Genomic DNA, 16978 nt, shown 5'->3' with positions numbered 1-16978 from the left:
TTGTCTTTGATCTGGAATTTCAACTTGTGATTTAAAATCAGATTGCTTGGGCTGAGGGCATTGCTCAGTGGTAGAGTACCTGTCTAACATGCACAAGGCCTTGGGTTTGATCCTTGGCATCATAATAAGTAAATAAATAAAATCCAGGTGCTTGATTGATGCTTTCTAAAATGTTTCATCCTGAAAATTTATTTCCCCTCCTAGAAGCAACTACTACCCTGTACTCTCAGTTTACACATAGACTTTAGAAGTTTCTGCACTCAAGAATAAATGTCACAACTCTCCCTCACTTGCTCCACTTTGAAAATGTTTTCATACCTTTAGTTGTAAAGACTTCTTCAATCCTACACCTAGGAGCTCCTGTGAGCGGGATGGAGATTTTCTTCTGAGGTCCCCAATGTGTTACTAAGGCACTTCTTCTCTGTAATAAAATAAATTACAAGCATGAGTTGTAGACTGGATACTTTTTTTTTGTTGTTTTTTGTTTTTTTTTTTTGAAATCATTTTGAATTTTAATCATAGCAAATGTGTTTTAACAGTAGTCATAAAATCAACATTAGCACAGAGTAGCTTAACCTCCTGGAGAATCTTACTACTGCTGGGAAAGTTGGTTGAAGACTGTTTTGGTTTCTGTTCTGGTGGTTGTCATTTATTATATTCATTCCTTCCACCACTTGTCCGTGTTTGTCTCACTTGACAGTCACAGGTGTGGAAGCTGGTTTCCATCTGGATGGTCACACTGCTGCCCAGGGTACCTTCCCTTCTGAGAGCTCTGCTGGTGGGCTCCCTGGGCCCCTGGATAACAAATGGCTAGATGAATGCTGCCTGGAGGCTGTTAACCAGTCCTTGACATGTTTTATTTACAATTATGTGGATTATTTATTTTAGGAGCTTTTCTTTTAAGGGGCCAAATCGCCCTACAGATGAATGAGCTGCTGGGCCACGTAGAAAATATTGTCCAAATGTTGCCAAATATAGACTGGATACTTTTTAAAAAACATTTTTGTTTGTAGTTGGACACAATGTCTTTATTTTATTTATTTATTTTTTCAATGTCCTAAGACTTTAGTAGTCTAATTCTAGGAAGGACATGATAAATACCTGAGAAGACAAAAGGAAATGTAGCCAGAAGTTCAAGTGATCAAGAATAAACTGTCACTCATGGAGAGTTGAACTTCCTATTTTCCATGTGAACCTTGTTATGAAGGCCCCTTTGCCTTGTTATGAAGACCCTGTTGCAGATTATCTTATATTCAATAAAATTTGTTGAGTAGAACTCAAAGAACCTCAAAAACAATAAAGGCAAGACATCTCAGACTGAGAGAATAACAGCACATTTGTGAATTCTAATTTGGAAGACCAGGGTGATGTCTATACAGGAATTCTGAAGTCTGGTCTTTCAAGATCGAATCCAAGTCATATAGACTATAAACTGTGTTAATTCCTCATGTGTGATGCTAGGCTTTAAAAGGACTCTGTGTTTGAGGAGAAATGGCTCTCAAATATTCCATGCCAAGACTTAAAACACTTTAGCATTTCAGCAAATAAAATAGAACAATTTGGAAAAACAAAGCAGATGTCCTTAGGATAAAAAGGAGATTGTGTTAGGTTAAATAGTGCCAGTCTTTTGTATTCGTTGGTTCTGCAGCTGAGAATTCAACCAACCATGGATGGAAAAGTTTTGAAACAGGACATTGCACATGTACTGGACATATACAGACTTTTATCTTATTAGTCCTAAAAGAGTACAGCATAAAAACTATTTATAAAAAATACTGCAACACTTGGTGCAACCACTAAACATTTTTTCTTAAAAGATACATGAATAATAAAATAATAATGGAGATTAAATTAACTAATTTTTATATGTTTAATTAACCCAATATAAGGGTAGGAATGAAGGAAGGAAGGAAGGAAGGAAGGAAGGAAGGAAGGAAGGAAGGAAGGAAGGAAGGAAGAAGACAGCTCTCAGGATAGCAGATTTAAATCCAAAGACAGAAATAGTGACCTGATATATGAATGTTCTGATCCAGAGATAGACAAACATTTTCTGTAAAGAGATAATAAATATTTCAGGAGAATGAAATTACAAATAAAAAATAAAAATGTGTATATTAAAGTGAAATGGGAGGTGTACAGTGAGAAAACTAGACCAGCTGCTCCCTGCACCACAGGCTGGACAGGTCGGGCAGGGTCTCAGCCCTGCAGATCCCAGACCCAGGGCTTGAAGCACCACAAACCTCCCCTCTCCCCACCTGGATGACCTGATGGCTGCAGCTTGTGCAGCCCAGACCCTGCTGGCTGCTGGGTGTCTGGATGCAACACTGTTGTACCCAGGCAAAGTCCAGGGAGGACATGGCACATTTGGGTGGCAGCAACATAGCTTGGGAAGAGACTTTGTGACTACCAGAGAACTATGAGGGCAGTTGGGGATTTGCTTTTTTGTTTGGTTTGGTTTTTAAACTTGTAATTTATGGAGTATTTACCATAGATAATAGCAAATAGTCTTAATAACCAAAATTTCCAACAATAGGGGCCTGAATATATTAGAGTATAGCATATATTGAGATTTATACAACTATGAAAAATCAAAACATTGACTTATAAGGCAAAGTAGAATATTTTAAAATTTTTTCTTTTTATTTTCTCATTTCCAATATTTTCTATTTTTATTAGTGCATTTTAATTATACATAACTATAGAATTAATTGCTACATATTAGTACATGCAAGTAATACAATAATATAATTTGGTCAATTACAATCCTCAGTACATTTCCTTTTCCTCCCCTCTTCCCTCCCCTTATTCCTTTTTATCTTTGCTCTCTGGCCTTTCTTCAATTTTTATGCGACCCACCTCTCTTTCTTTTCCTTTCTAACTTCTACATATGAGAGAAAATATATGTGCCTTGACTTTGTGAGTTTAGCTTATTTCATTTAACATAATGCTCTCCAATCCCAATCATTTTTCTGAATATGCTACGATTTCATTCTTCTTTGTGGCTGAATAAAATTGCATTGTGTGTATATACCATACATTATCCATTCACATGTTGATGGAAACCTAAGATAGTTCCGTAGTTTGGTTATTATAAATTGTGCTGCTATAAACATAGGTATGCATGTATTGCTATAGTATGTGACTTTAATTCTTTAGGATAAATGCCAAGCAGTGGCATAGTTGGGTCATGTGGTGATTCCATTTCTAGTCTTCTGAGGATGCTCCTTACTGATTTCCATAGTGGTTCTACTAATTTACAGTCCCACTAACAGTTTAAAGGCTCTCCATCCCCCTCACAAAATCTTCTCCAGCATTTATCATTTTGTATTCTTAACGACTGCCATTCTGACTGGAGTGAGATGAATGAAGTTTTAGTGTAGTTTTGATTTGCATTTCTGTAATTGCTAAAAACATTAAACATTTTTTCATATATTTATTATCAACCACTGCTTTAGACAATAGAGCCACACAGATCTGGGTCCACTCTATGGCTGTTGGGCCAGACCTCATCTTGTCCTAACAATGACCAACAAAGACCTAAATGGTCCTGGAAGGTGAGCAAAGCCCTGGACAATAACAGGAATGGTCAGTGGCCATCAGGCAGATTGTCTTCATTTTACCAAGAGAGAAACAGTGAGTAACATACCACATTTTGCCAACTGGAAATGCCCACCACTCTCTGGGATATTTACTGCCCATTTGGAGATGATATCTTCTAAAGTAAGCCCTCCTTTGTTGTTACAATTTTTCAGGTCCATGTATCTTTTCCTCATATGCTGTTAAGAATCAATAAAATCAGAATACTACAGTGATGCAGCCCATCAATGTTTATAGCAGCTCAACTCACAATGGCTAAACTATGGAAATGACCTAAGTGCCCTTCTACAGATAAATGCATAAAGAACATATGGTATGTTTACACAGTGGAATATTTTCAGCCATGAAGAAGAATAAAATTATGACATTTGCTGGCAAATGAATGAAACTGGAGACTATCATGCTAACTAAAATAAGCCAATCCGCCAAAAGCAAAGGCCAAATGTTTTCTCTAATATGTGAATGTTAACTCACAATAAGCGGGGGCTGTGTGGAACAATAGAAGTACATTGAATTAGACAAAGGGGAATGAAGGGAAGGAAGGAGAAATGGGAATAGGAAAGATAGTAGAATAAATCAGACATTACAATCCTATATGCAGATATGATTATACAACTAATATAATTATATATCATGTACAACCAGAAGAATGAGAAGTTATACTTCATATATGTATAATATGTCAAAATATATTTTACTCTCATGTATAATTAATTAGAACAAAAACAACAAAAAATAATCAATGTTCTTAGTAAGGTAGCAAGATGGGAAATTAATAGATGGGATGGCATTGAATTAGAGTTTCTGCGCAGCAAAGGAGGCAATTAAGAGGATGAATAGAGAACCTATAGAATGAGAGAGAATGTTTGCCAGCTACTCCTCTGACAGAGAGTTAATATTCAGAATATATGACAAACTATATAAACCACCCAAACCCAAATAACCCATTCGACAAATGAGCAAATAGAAGTGGCCAAAAACATATGAAAAAATATTCTACATCTTTAGCAATTAGGAAAATGCAAATCAAAATTACCCTGAAATTTTATCTCACTCCAGTTTGAATGACAGCTATAAAGATACAGTTAATAATACACTCTGGGGAGGATGCTTGGGAAAAGAAACATCTTACCCAGCTGCTGAGATTGTAAATCAGTATAACCACTATGGAAATCAGTATAGAAGGTTCTCAAAGACTAGAAATAAAATCACCATGACTCAACTCTACTACTCCTCTGTATTTATCCTAAAGAATTAAATTCAACATACTGTAGCCATACATGCTCACCCAGGTTTACAGCCACACAATTCCCAATAGCCTTCAGGTCTATTAATGGATGAATGAATGAAAAAATACATGGTATATATACACAATGGAATTTTATTCTACCATAAAGAAAAAATAAATTTTATCATTTTCAGGAAAATGGATGGATCTTTAGAAGCAAAATAAGTCCAACTCAGAAAGTCAGTGTATACAAAGATGGGAATAGGAAAGACAGTAGAATTAATCAGACACAACTTTCTTATGGTCATATATAAATACACAACCAGTGTAGCCCCACATCATGTACAACCACAAGAATGGCATCCTGATTAGAATAAGTTAAACTCCATATATGTCTAATATATCCAAATACACTACACTGCCATGTATAACTAAAAGGATCAACTGAGAAAAAGTAAAATAATAAAAACTGTCAGTGGTTATGTTTTCTCTCATATGTGGAAGCTAGAAAGAAAAAGAGGAAAACCTCATGAAAATAGAAGGGAGATCAGTATGGTGTAGGAAGGGAACCAAGGGGAGGAAGGAGAGAAGGGCAAGGGGGAGGTTCTGGGGAATGTGAATAACCAAATCATATTTTTTCTATTTTGTGCATGTGCACATATGTAACGACAAATGCTGCTATTATGTATATAATGCACAAAAAATTGTTTAAATGGAGAAAAAGAATATTTCATCTTTTTCAAATCCTCTTCATCTTCCTGTAACTGTGTTTGTTAGTGGCATCTCCTTTCAGACACAGCTTTCTGCATCCTTTGCCTCCTTTGCTCATCTGCTGTCATCCTCAGACATTATCAAGTAAATGTGTAGAGATGGCAAGCATTGACCCTTCTATTTCTGATAATAGAAACTTGTAGCTGGACATGTGACAATGCAGTTAAACAACATTTCCCAGGTTCCCTGGTGTTCAGCTTTGGCCCTGGGATTGCTGTCTCTGCAGTGGAATTATAAACAGAGGCAACACATGACTTATTTTCTCAAGGCTCTTTCTCTTCCTGCCTGCTGCAAACAAGGCATGCCACCAGCCTCACACTGACAGTGAGAATAATGACAACATCCTGGAGCAGGGGGTTCCTAAAACTTCTTTGTAACATGGCGCCCTTGGTCACCTTTTGAAGCCTTTGACCTTCTCCTAATAACATTTTATAATGTGTAAACTAAAATATATGGAGTCATAACAAACCCAGTTAATTGAGATATAATAATCAACAGTTTAAGTAACTCCATTTGTTACATGTTTATATAAAAATTCTTTTTAAAATGTTTTTATTTTTAGGACACAATACCTTTATTTTATTTATTTATCTGTGGTGCTGAGGATTGAACCCAGGGCTTCACACATGCCAGGCAAGCACTGTACCACTGAGCCACAGCCACAGCCCCTAAAAATTCTTTATTAACACAAAAATTCAAAACTTAGCAACAGGCCTGTATGTACAGTAATTCCAAATCTGTGATATGCATGGACGATATTTTAAGATTCTTTAATAGTTGTGTCATATGCCACAGGTATTATAAAACTCCTGTGGTTTGTTGTCAGCATTCATAACTGAGATTAATAAACTTTATGTAGAGGCTGGTGATAATAAAAATGTAATTCTTTTTCCCATTTGAGATCACGAACCTCCTAAATTCCCTCCATGAACCCATAAGAGGGTACCCTAACCTCAGGTTGAGATCACAGGCAGAGGATGGCAGAGCTTTCAGAATACCTGGCTTCCTGGATGACCTCTATGTGATGAACCTGCCTGCATAGTCACAGGAGAGATAAATAAACACCTATATTGTGTTTTTTGTTGTTGTTATTGTTTGGTTTAGGGGTGTTGTTTTAGTTTTATTGATTTTATTTTTTTTAAATACATGACAGTGGAATGCATTACAATTCTTATTATACATATATAGTACAATTTTTCGTATCTTTGTATATAGAGTATGTTCACTCCAATACATGCCTTTATACATGTACTTTCTTTTTTCTTTATTTGTTTGGTTTTGCATTACACTTCTTATTACACATATATACCACAATTTTTCATATCTGTTTGCATGTAAAGTATGTTGACACTCAATTCAAGTCTTCATACATGTACTTTTAAAAGCAGTATGGAGTTTCCCTAAGAACTCCCCGGGCCTTTCAGACATGGCAGCAGGCAAATTGCCAGTGGACAGCTAGAACTCCCCGGGCCTTTCAGATAAGGGGCCCTTAATGTAACATGGCGGCGGGCAAATTGCCAGTGGGCGGATAACAGTTGTTTTGAAAACCTTCTAATTGGCCCTCCAGTCTTCCGAGCTTGTGAACAGTTCGTGCCCCCCATTACTCTTATGCAGGGAAGATGTGCATGTGATGACCTGACCTTTACTATGATTGTCCCCGGGAGCTTCCTGGTTTAAGATAACTAACTTTCACTTTCTATATAAGCTAGCACCAGCTTGCAATAAAGTACTTCATCTTTGTCACTGCTATCTCTGTGTGTGCATTTTAATCTCCGACGACGAGCCTTGGCCTTTCAGAGATTCCTTGGAAATCTGGGAATGGAACCATCATTTGACCCAGTTATTCCTCTCCTTGGACTACACCCAAATGACTTAAAAACAGCATACTACAGGGACACAGCCACATCAATGTGCATAGCAGCACAGTTCATAATAGCTAAATCATGGAGCCAACCTAGATGCCCTTTAGTGGATGAATAGATAAAAAAAAAATGCAGCATATGTACACAATGGAATTTTACTCAGCAAAAAGAGAATAAAATAATAGCATTTGCAGGTAAATGGATGACGTTGGAGAAGATAATGCTAAGGAATTCAGCCATTCCCCCCCCCAAAAAAAAATGCTGAATGTTTTCTCTGATATAAGGAGGTTGACTTATAGTAGGTCAGGGAAAGAGAACCTGGGAGGAATAGATGAATTCTAGATAGGGAAGAGGGGTGGGAGGGAAAGGGAGAGGGCAGGGGATTAGCAAGGATGGTGGAATGTGATGGACATCATCATCCAAAGTACCTGCATGAAGACTTGAATTGGGTGTCAACATACTTTATATACAAACAGAGATATAAAAATTGTGGTATATATGTGTATTAAAAATTGTAATGCAAAAAAACCAAAGTACATGTATAAAGGCATAAATTTGTGTGAACATAATTTATATTCAGAGATATGAAAAATTGTGCCTTATATGTGTAATAAGAATTATAACACTTTCCACTGCTGTCATGTATTGTAAAAAATAAAAATTATAAAAATAAAACAGAAAAGAATAAAGACTGAGGGCAGGTGGCATCTCAGATGTATGGATCAGACAGAGCTTTAAGAGCAAATTCATTTGTTAGACTATGTCAAATACTATTTAAACCATTTGTGTGGGAACTGGAAATCAGAAAATTAGGTAAAATAATTGATTCCCTTAAGTGCTTTACACACACACGTACAGTTAGCCCAAGGAAACATTGCTAGTTTAGAAAAAAAAAACTTGCTGATGTTCTACAGGGCAGTAAAACCATAGCATGTTTGAAGGTTATTTCTCTAAAGATTATGCAACATACTGCCTGAGCAAATCCTTCAGGGTAACCTCTAACTTCACAATGCTCCAGCACCGTTTGCTATTTTATCAATTGTGGGTTGTTAGTTAAATATACTTTGGAAACCATGTAATTAAGCCCAGTAGAAGATAAGGTAGGCAAATCAGGACTGCACAGCCTGACTCCCTTGAGCTTTGGAAGTTCTCAAAATTTCTCTTTGTAAAGGAGCCAGGATTCTCCTGCATCACAATTGCTAGACTTGTATACAAAATTGGAATACGTAGACTCTAAGAGTCATATGTAAGGTCCCTACTCATGAATTTTAGTATTTGGAATATGTGAAATTCATTTTTGCTGCTGAGAAATGTCTTTTGTTTACTAGCTAATTTCATAACAAGTTCTATTTAAGCAAAATGTCAATTCTCTTTTCAGATGCCTTTATAAATAATTCTGCTTCTCTTAAGTACACGAGTCAGAGATCTGTTTTAATACAGGCCTGAGAGAAATCTTGCATCAGGATCAAGGCAACTCTTTACTATTGTGTCCCTGGTGCTAACATGGGACTGGCTTACTGTAGGCATGCTTAGTAAATGAAGTCAGTATACAAACAGTATGAAGTAGTAAATGAAGTCAGCATATGAACTTAGCTAGATGATAAATTCTTCTCACTGATGAAGTTTACCTAGGGCTGGAATGTGTTGGAGTTGGATAAATGGAGTCTGTGAATTGCTTATTAAAATTTCAGTATCTTTTCAGAAAGTAGGTTATTATGGTATCTTCATCCTCATGTCTTTGATTTTTCACAATTTCTTCTAATTTCATTTCCCTGTATTTGGGAGGATAAGTTTCCCAAATTTTGTCCCTAATAAATGCTCCAAAGCAAAAAAAAAAAGTTTCTTCTCAGCAAAAGCAACCATATGTGAGGTGAATAGAGAGCCTACATCTTGGGAGCAAATCTTTACTCCTCACACATCAGATAGAGCACTAATAAATAGGGTATATAAAGAACTCAAAAAGCTAAACACCAAAAAACAAATAACCCAATAAATAAATGGACAAAGGACATGAACAGACACTTCTCAGATGATCATGTACAATCAATCAACAAATACATGAAAGAATGTTCATCATCACTAGCAATTAGAAAAATGCAAATCAAAACCACTCTAAGATTTCATCTTACTCCAGTCAGAATAGCAGCTATTATGAAGACAAATAACAGTAAGTATTGGTGAGGATGTGGGGGAAAAGGTACACTCATACACTGCTGGTGGGACTTCAAATTGGTGCAACTAATATGGAAAGCAGTATGGAAATTTCTTAGAAAATTGGGAATGGAATCTCCATTTGACCCAGCTTTCCCTCTCCTTGGTCTATATCCAAAGGATTTAAGAATAGCATACTACAGGGACACAGCCACATCAATGTTTATAGCAGCACAATTCACAATAGCTAAACTGTGGAACAACCTAGATGCCCTTCAGTAGATGAATGGATAAAAAAAATGTGGCATATATACAAAATGGGATATCACTCAGCAATAAAAGAGAATAAAATCTTGGAATTTGCAGGTAACTAGATGGAGTTAGAGAAGATAATGCTAAGTAAAGTTAGACAATCCCATAAAACCAAATGCCAGCTATTTTCTTTGATATAAGGTGGCTGATTCATAGTGGAATAGGGAGCGGAAGCATGAGAGAAATGGACAAACTCTAGATAGGGCAGAGGGGTTGGAAGGGAAGGGAGGAGGCATGGGGTAATTAATGATGGTAGAATGTGATGATCATTACTATCCAAAATACATGCATGAAGACACAAATTGGTGTGAATATACTATGTATACAACCAGAGATATAAAAAATTGTGCTCTATATATGTAATAAGAATTGTAATCATTCTGCTGTCATATATGTTAAAAATTTTACATAAAAATGAGAAAGCAAACATATCAGACCAAGTTAGACAAAAATTTCAAGACAGCCATTATAAGTATGTTTGAAGAACTAAAGGAAGCCCTTTTTAAAGAAGTAAAGGAATATTTGATGATAATATCTCATCAAAGAGAGATTATCAATAAAAAGATGAAAATTATATTCAAAATACAATATGATGTTACGTTTAAAACATGAATTAAAGAAAGGCTGAGAAAGCATTTAACCTTTTTTTGTGGAAAAACGTCAAGTTGTTTTAGTGTTTACCATATTAACTTTTGAACAGTTTAGGCTCTTATGACCTTAAAAATATGTTTAAATTTTATCCCAGTGTAAAAGGTAACATAAAACTTTATAAATCTTATTGATAACAGGTCTAGTTATAGAACACTAAATAACATAAATAAATCCCCAATAAAATTTGTTATCCTTATAAGTCTAAAATTATTAGACAACTTATTTTGGAAAACACCAGCTTGATACAATGTTCCTATAAACCTTTTACCTTGGGGCTAGTATTATGGCTCAGTGGTAGCCCTCCTAGTACATGTGGGGCACTGGTTTTGATCTGCAGCACCACATTAAAAAAAAAACAAATAAAAGTATATTTTAAAAAACCTTTACCTTAAAGACTTGTTTACCTGGAAGATATGAATGTATTTAAAATAATATCACCACAATTACATTGATGTTGTTAAATCAACCAAGTTTAGCTCTTAAAGAAAAAACTAGACTCCGTAACATAGTATAATACTCCAAAATAACAGTTGTTTAACCATAGTTGTATAAACCTTTATTTTTTCTAGATTACTTGCTCTAAAAACTAAAACTTAACAAACACAATGTTAAGAGTAAATTAATGTTTTTTAAAAATCCTTGTCATTTTAACATATAGATTACTGTTGTTTTACATCAGTACATTAACATTTTACCTTAGGGGAAAACCTTAAATAGTTTTGACTGATAGTTCCATATATATTTCTAATTTAGTTACATATATATATATATATATATATATATGTATATATTTCTAATTTAGTTACATACAATCTTTTTGAAATTTCTATTTTTCTTACACAGATATTTTTTATCACTTAAACTCTCTTGTTATTTATTTTATAAAGATTTCTTTAGCCCATTTATTGATTGGGTTTTTTGTTTGTTTGATTGGTGTTAAGTTTTGAGATATATATATATATATATATCTCCTGGAGATTAGTGCTCTCTCTGACTGGTGTGGGGCAAGAAATATGCTCTCAAAATGTTTATATCATTAATTGTTTCTTTTTCTGAGGAGAATCTGCTTTTGAGTTTGAGTCCATCCCATTTTTTAATTCTTGATTTCATTTGTTGTGCTTTAGGAATCTTGCTAAAGATGTCAAGGACTAATTCGATATGAAGAAGATTTGGACCCACTTTTTCCTCTAGTAGGCTCAGGGTCTCTGTCTAATTCCTAGGTTCTTGATCTACTTTAAATTGAGTTTGTGCATGGTGAGAAGTAGGGGTTTAGTTTCATTTTGCTGCATATGGATTTGCAGTTCTCCCAGCACGATTTGTTGAAGAGGCTATCCTTTCTCCAATATATGTTTTTGGTGCGTTTATCTGGTATGAGATAACTGTATTTATGTGGGTTTGTCTCTGTGTCTTCTATTCTGTACCACTGGTCTACATGCCTATTTTTGTGCCAATATCATGACATTTTTGTTACTATAGCTTTGTAGTATAGTTTAAGGTCTGATGTTGTGATGCCTCCTGATTTACTCTTCTTGCTAAGGATTGCTTTGGCTATTCTGAGTCGCTTAGTTTTCCAAATGAATTTCATGATTGCTTTTTCTATTTCTTTAAGGAATGACATTGGAATTTTAATTGGAGTCACATTTAATCTTTATAGTGTTTTGGGTAGTATGGTCATTTTCACAATATTAATTTTGCTTATCCAAGAGCATGGGAGATCTTAGAAACACTTTTTTCCTTCAATTAAATATAGTCTCATACCTAGAACTTTCTATTTTTCTTTCCCATCTGTTAACCACTTTTTCTATTTACATTATGATACAATTCCTATAAATTTCTGAATTTAGACAAATTACTCCATTTTAATGAGAAGAAATACTTTTGTTATTTACAGTAGTCTAGTTGAAACACAGTTAAAAATTTGGGGCCTTTATATATAGAAATCTTCTATAAAACTTTGTATTTAGAATCACATTTGTTTATCATTTCATGAAAACACAATATTCAAGTATATAGAATTACTCATGTTGGGACTTTAAATTTTTAGTAACCTTGTTTTTAGTGATGACACTCAGCATTTTTAACCCCCCCCTTTTTTTTCAATCTATGAAATCACCAATAATGTTACTCTATGGAATTTAAGGAGCTAAGAGTACTTGATGTTATATTTAATAGATAGAATTTTAACTTTGTAGATTAATCTAGATATCTTTAATAAACACATTTATGAGTAATCCCATACATGTCAAACCTAATTTACTTATTTTACTGTAAAAACCAAGGATATAAGACAAGTGTATTGAGTAGTGTTAGCCACTTCTCCCTTGTTGAAAAAAGTCTATAAACTATGGAAATTAGACATTTTATAGATGTTAACATTTCATTAGTTTTTTTACCACCTAGAGAGACTGGTGAGTTAAGTAATTTTAAAGAAATCTTTACTTTGATTAGTTTACCCAATTTAAATTGAATATGTTTTAAAAATGTGAATTAAAGGTATTTGAATCCATATTTTTTTAAAAAAATTTAGTTTATGAGCACTCTATATGTTGGTTCTGATACACACGTCAACAAGACAGTACACAGAACAAACAAGCAAAGACCTTATAACTTTTAAGACTCATTAGGTAAGAGTCAACTTTTGTAAATTAGCCTCTGAGTACACCAGAGTATAAAAATTTTTATAGTTGGATAAAACAAGTCTTATCAGAAATTCTAATTTAGACACACAGAATCAAAATTATGAGCTCAAAAATATAGACTTTTTAAAAAATAAGAGTCCTAGGAAAAAATGTTATGGCCATTAATTATTTCAGTGAAGCCTTATGAGAGAGTTCAAATGACAGAGTGAGAGAGAGTATTGATATCAGTGTTCTGTGTTGCAGCCAGGAAGGAGTTAAATAGAACTTTTTTCCACTTTTTTCTTTAGTTTTAGGTTGGTTCCCCACTGAACCTATTGGCTTTTTCAGTTTACATTCCAATGTATACTTCAGTGCTCTGGCCAGGGAGATGGCTGCCTAGGGGTTTTTAATTATTTTTTCCAGTTGGTGATCAGGCCAGGTTTGGATGCAGAAAATCATGAGACATTATCTCCCATTATTTTTAAGGGATGAGGCTATTATGTCATGCTCCTTATTGAGACACATCATTGGCTGCTGGGCTAGTCAGGGTTTAGGAAGGACAGTTAGAGAATTAGCTAGTTGTGTCTTTCTAATGCCTTTAGAAGAGAATTATTTGTCTGCTGCTTAGCTATTTACCATCCTTGTAATTTGGGGCTCCTTGGATGTATTAGAGGACTTGAGAAACTGGCTGCACTGAGGAGAGGGGTGTTTTTCCTTGGGGACAGTCCACTTTCCAGTGTCTCCATTGTTTACACTTGGGACAGGGTTGGTGAAGGGCATCAGGTTAGGGCAGGCTTTTACCTAGTGTTGAGTCCATCCATATCAGAAACAGTGCCCCCAGGGTATTTTGGAGGTTCAAGACACTTGGGTTACGGCATGAGCCACAAGAACTTTCTTTGACCCTGAATTGTGGAAACAAGGAGCTGATATTTAACTTTAAGAATTTTTCCCCTTTTTGGCTTCATCCTCCTGGTTATTAAAAACCTTGAAAGCCTTGATCAGAGGAGGAAGCCCGGCGCCAAGCCAGACAAGACCAGAGGAGAAAGCCCGGCACCAAGCCGGGCCAGACCAGAGGAGGAAGCCCGACCCTGTCCTGCGTGCTAGTCTGGAGGAAGCCCATCAACCCTTAAAACCCATTAAAGGGGGTATGACTACTAACATGGTTCTGCGGCTGATCCAGGTACCCAGTTTCCAACTCCTCCACCCTTAGCTGTGATAACTCAAAATATTTCCCACAAGCTTTTGGGGGGCGTAGCTATCAACGCAAAACAACAACTGTACAGGCACCTGGTTTCTACCTCAGAGACTAGACTAGGGAAGATACAGGTGGAAGCTCATTTCCTTTCTCACTGCCTATACCCACCACCCTGAATACAGAGGCTCAAGCTAGGAATAGACAATGCCACCTACTGGAAGAAAGGAAAACAGAGTTATGAGAGACTCTTTTTCTCTCTTTTCTACTCTCTCTTTCACAACCTCAACATTTGTGAAACCAAGAACTGTGCATGAACAACTGAATCACCAAAATAATATAATATAGAGGAATTGCATATGCCCCACCTTCCACCCATTTTTTCCTTATTTTTTTCTTACTTTCTTTTTCCTTCTCTCTTTTTTCTCTTTTCTTCAGTGTTATTTTTTTTCTTCGTCATTTTACTCCCTCTGTCCCACTTTCAACCACCTAAATTTTACTATCTATATGTAGGGTAAATATCTGAATACAGATATGAGGTTGAATCTATACATTCTTCTATAAATTACCAGTCTATTGGTTAGAGTTCTCCAAAGTTCCTAAGTTAGTTTAACCTCATACCCTCACTCCTTTCCCTCTAAGTATAATATCTTTCATTTGAAATTCAGTTTTCTATATGCCACCAGATATGGTATGCCTTTTATGAAACTAATGACTATATTTTTAAATAATAATTGAAACCAATATCTCTAGACTTAGATTCTAACTCTGAATGTATTAATAATGAAAACATGTGCTTAGATGATGTACTGTTGATATTGGGAACTGTTAACATTGTCTTTCTCCGCAAAAGAGGGATTTTGAAGCTATACAAGAACAATTTAAATATATAAAGAGAAAACTTTTAACACAACAGTTTCTCAAAGCTAGAAAGAAACATGAGCAGTATGAAAAGACAAGGAAAGAAAACAAACAATGCAGGTCAATTCAACATTAGAAGAGATAATGTCTGCAGCTAATGGAATGTCAGAAAATAGTTCAGGATATACATGCTTCAGATGATCTGGAGTCTCAAGGAAGACATTTGACAGCAAATTCAGACAATGAAAGATCATTTTGACAATGAATCACATAAACAAATCCAAGAAGCAAAAGATAAACTCCACAGGAAGAGAGAGGGTATAAAAAAAAACAACAGAAATACTGGAAATGCAGGAAACAATAAACCAAATTAAAAACTCAAATGAGAGTATTACCAGCAGAGTAGAACACTTAGAAGATAGAACATAAGACAGCAAAGACAAAGTTTTTCAATTTGAAAAGAACATAGACAGCTCAGCAAGAATGTTAGAAAATCATGAGCACAACATCCAAGAAATATGAGATAACATAAAGAAACCAAACTTAAGAGTTATTGGGATACAAGAGGGTATAGAGGTCCAAACCAAAGGAATGAGCAATCTGTTCAATGAAATAATACTAGAAAACTTCCCAGACTTAAAGAATGAAAAAGAAATCCAAATACTAGAAGCCTACAGGATGCTGAATGTACAAAATCATAAGAGATCCACACCAAGACACATAATAATGAAGATGCCCAACATAAAGAATAATGAGAGAATCTTAAAAGCCACAAGAGAGAGGAAGGAGATTACATTTAGGGGTAAACCAATCAGGATAACGGCTAATCTTTCAACACAGACTCTGAAAGCTAGAAGATCCTGGAATAACATATTTCAAATGCTGAAAGAAAATGGGTTCCAAACAAGAATCTTGTATCCAGTGAAATTAAGCTTCAAGATTGAAGATGAAATAAAAATCTTCCATGATAAACAAAAGTTAAAAGAATTTGCAGCAGGCAAACCAGCTCTTCAAAACATCCTTGGCAAAATATTACAGGAAGAGGAAATGAAAAATAAAAATGAAATCCAACAGTGGGAGGTAGTACAGTAAAGGAAAAACTAATCAAAGAGGAAAATCAAATCATGTTAAGTAACATAAATAACCAAATATGGCTGGAAATACAAACCATATCTCAATAATAACCCTAAATGTTAATGGCTTAAATGCACCAATCAAAAGATATAGGCTAGTATACTGGATTAAAAAAAAAAGATCAAACAATATGCTGCCTACAGGAGACTCATATGATAGGTAAAGACATACACAGACTGAAGGTGAAAGGTTGGGAAAAATCATACCACTCATATGGACTTTGGAAGCAAGCAGGGGTGTTCATACTTGCATCAAATAAAATAGACTTCAAGCCAAAGTTAATCAAAAGGGATAAACAAGGACACTACATACTGCTCAAGGGAACCATACACCAACAAGACTTAATGATCATTAATATATATGCCCCAAATAATGGTACAGCTACGTTCATCAAACAAACTCTTCTCAAGTTCAAGAGTCAAATAGACCACAACACAATAATCATGGGATATTTTAACACACCTCTCTCACCACTGTACAGATATTCCAAAAAAATAGTTGAATAAAGAAACCATAGAGCTCAATAATACAATTAATAACTTAGACTTAATTGACATATACAGAACATACCACCCAATATCAAGCTGATGCACTTTCTTCT

General features: G+C 35.2%; 1 pseudogene; it reads right to left on the bottom strand.

Annotated features, from left to right (window-relative positions):
• Positions 1 to 16978, bottom strand: part of LOC144254314 (NXPE family member 1-like) — a 79868-nt pseudogene that overhangs the window by 43247 nt on the left and 19643 nt on the right.

Source organism: Urocitellus parryii, chromosome 4, assembly GCF_045843805.1.
Source record: "Urocitellus parryii isolate mUroPar1 chromosome 4, mUroPar1.hap1, whole genome shotgun sequence".
Taxonomy (NCBI): Eukaryota; Metazoa; Chordata; class Mammalia; order Rodentia; family Sciuridae; genus Urocitellus; species Urocitellus parryii.
The sequence above is the reverse complement of the archived record's forward strand: the minus strand, read 5'-3'. Positions and strand labels throughout refer to the sequence as shown.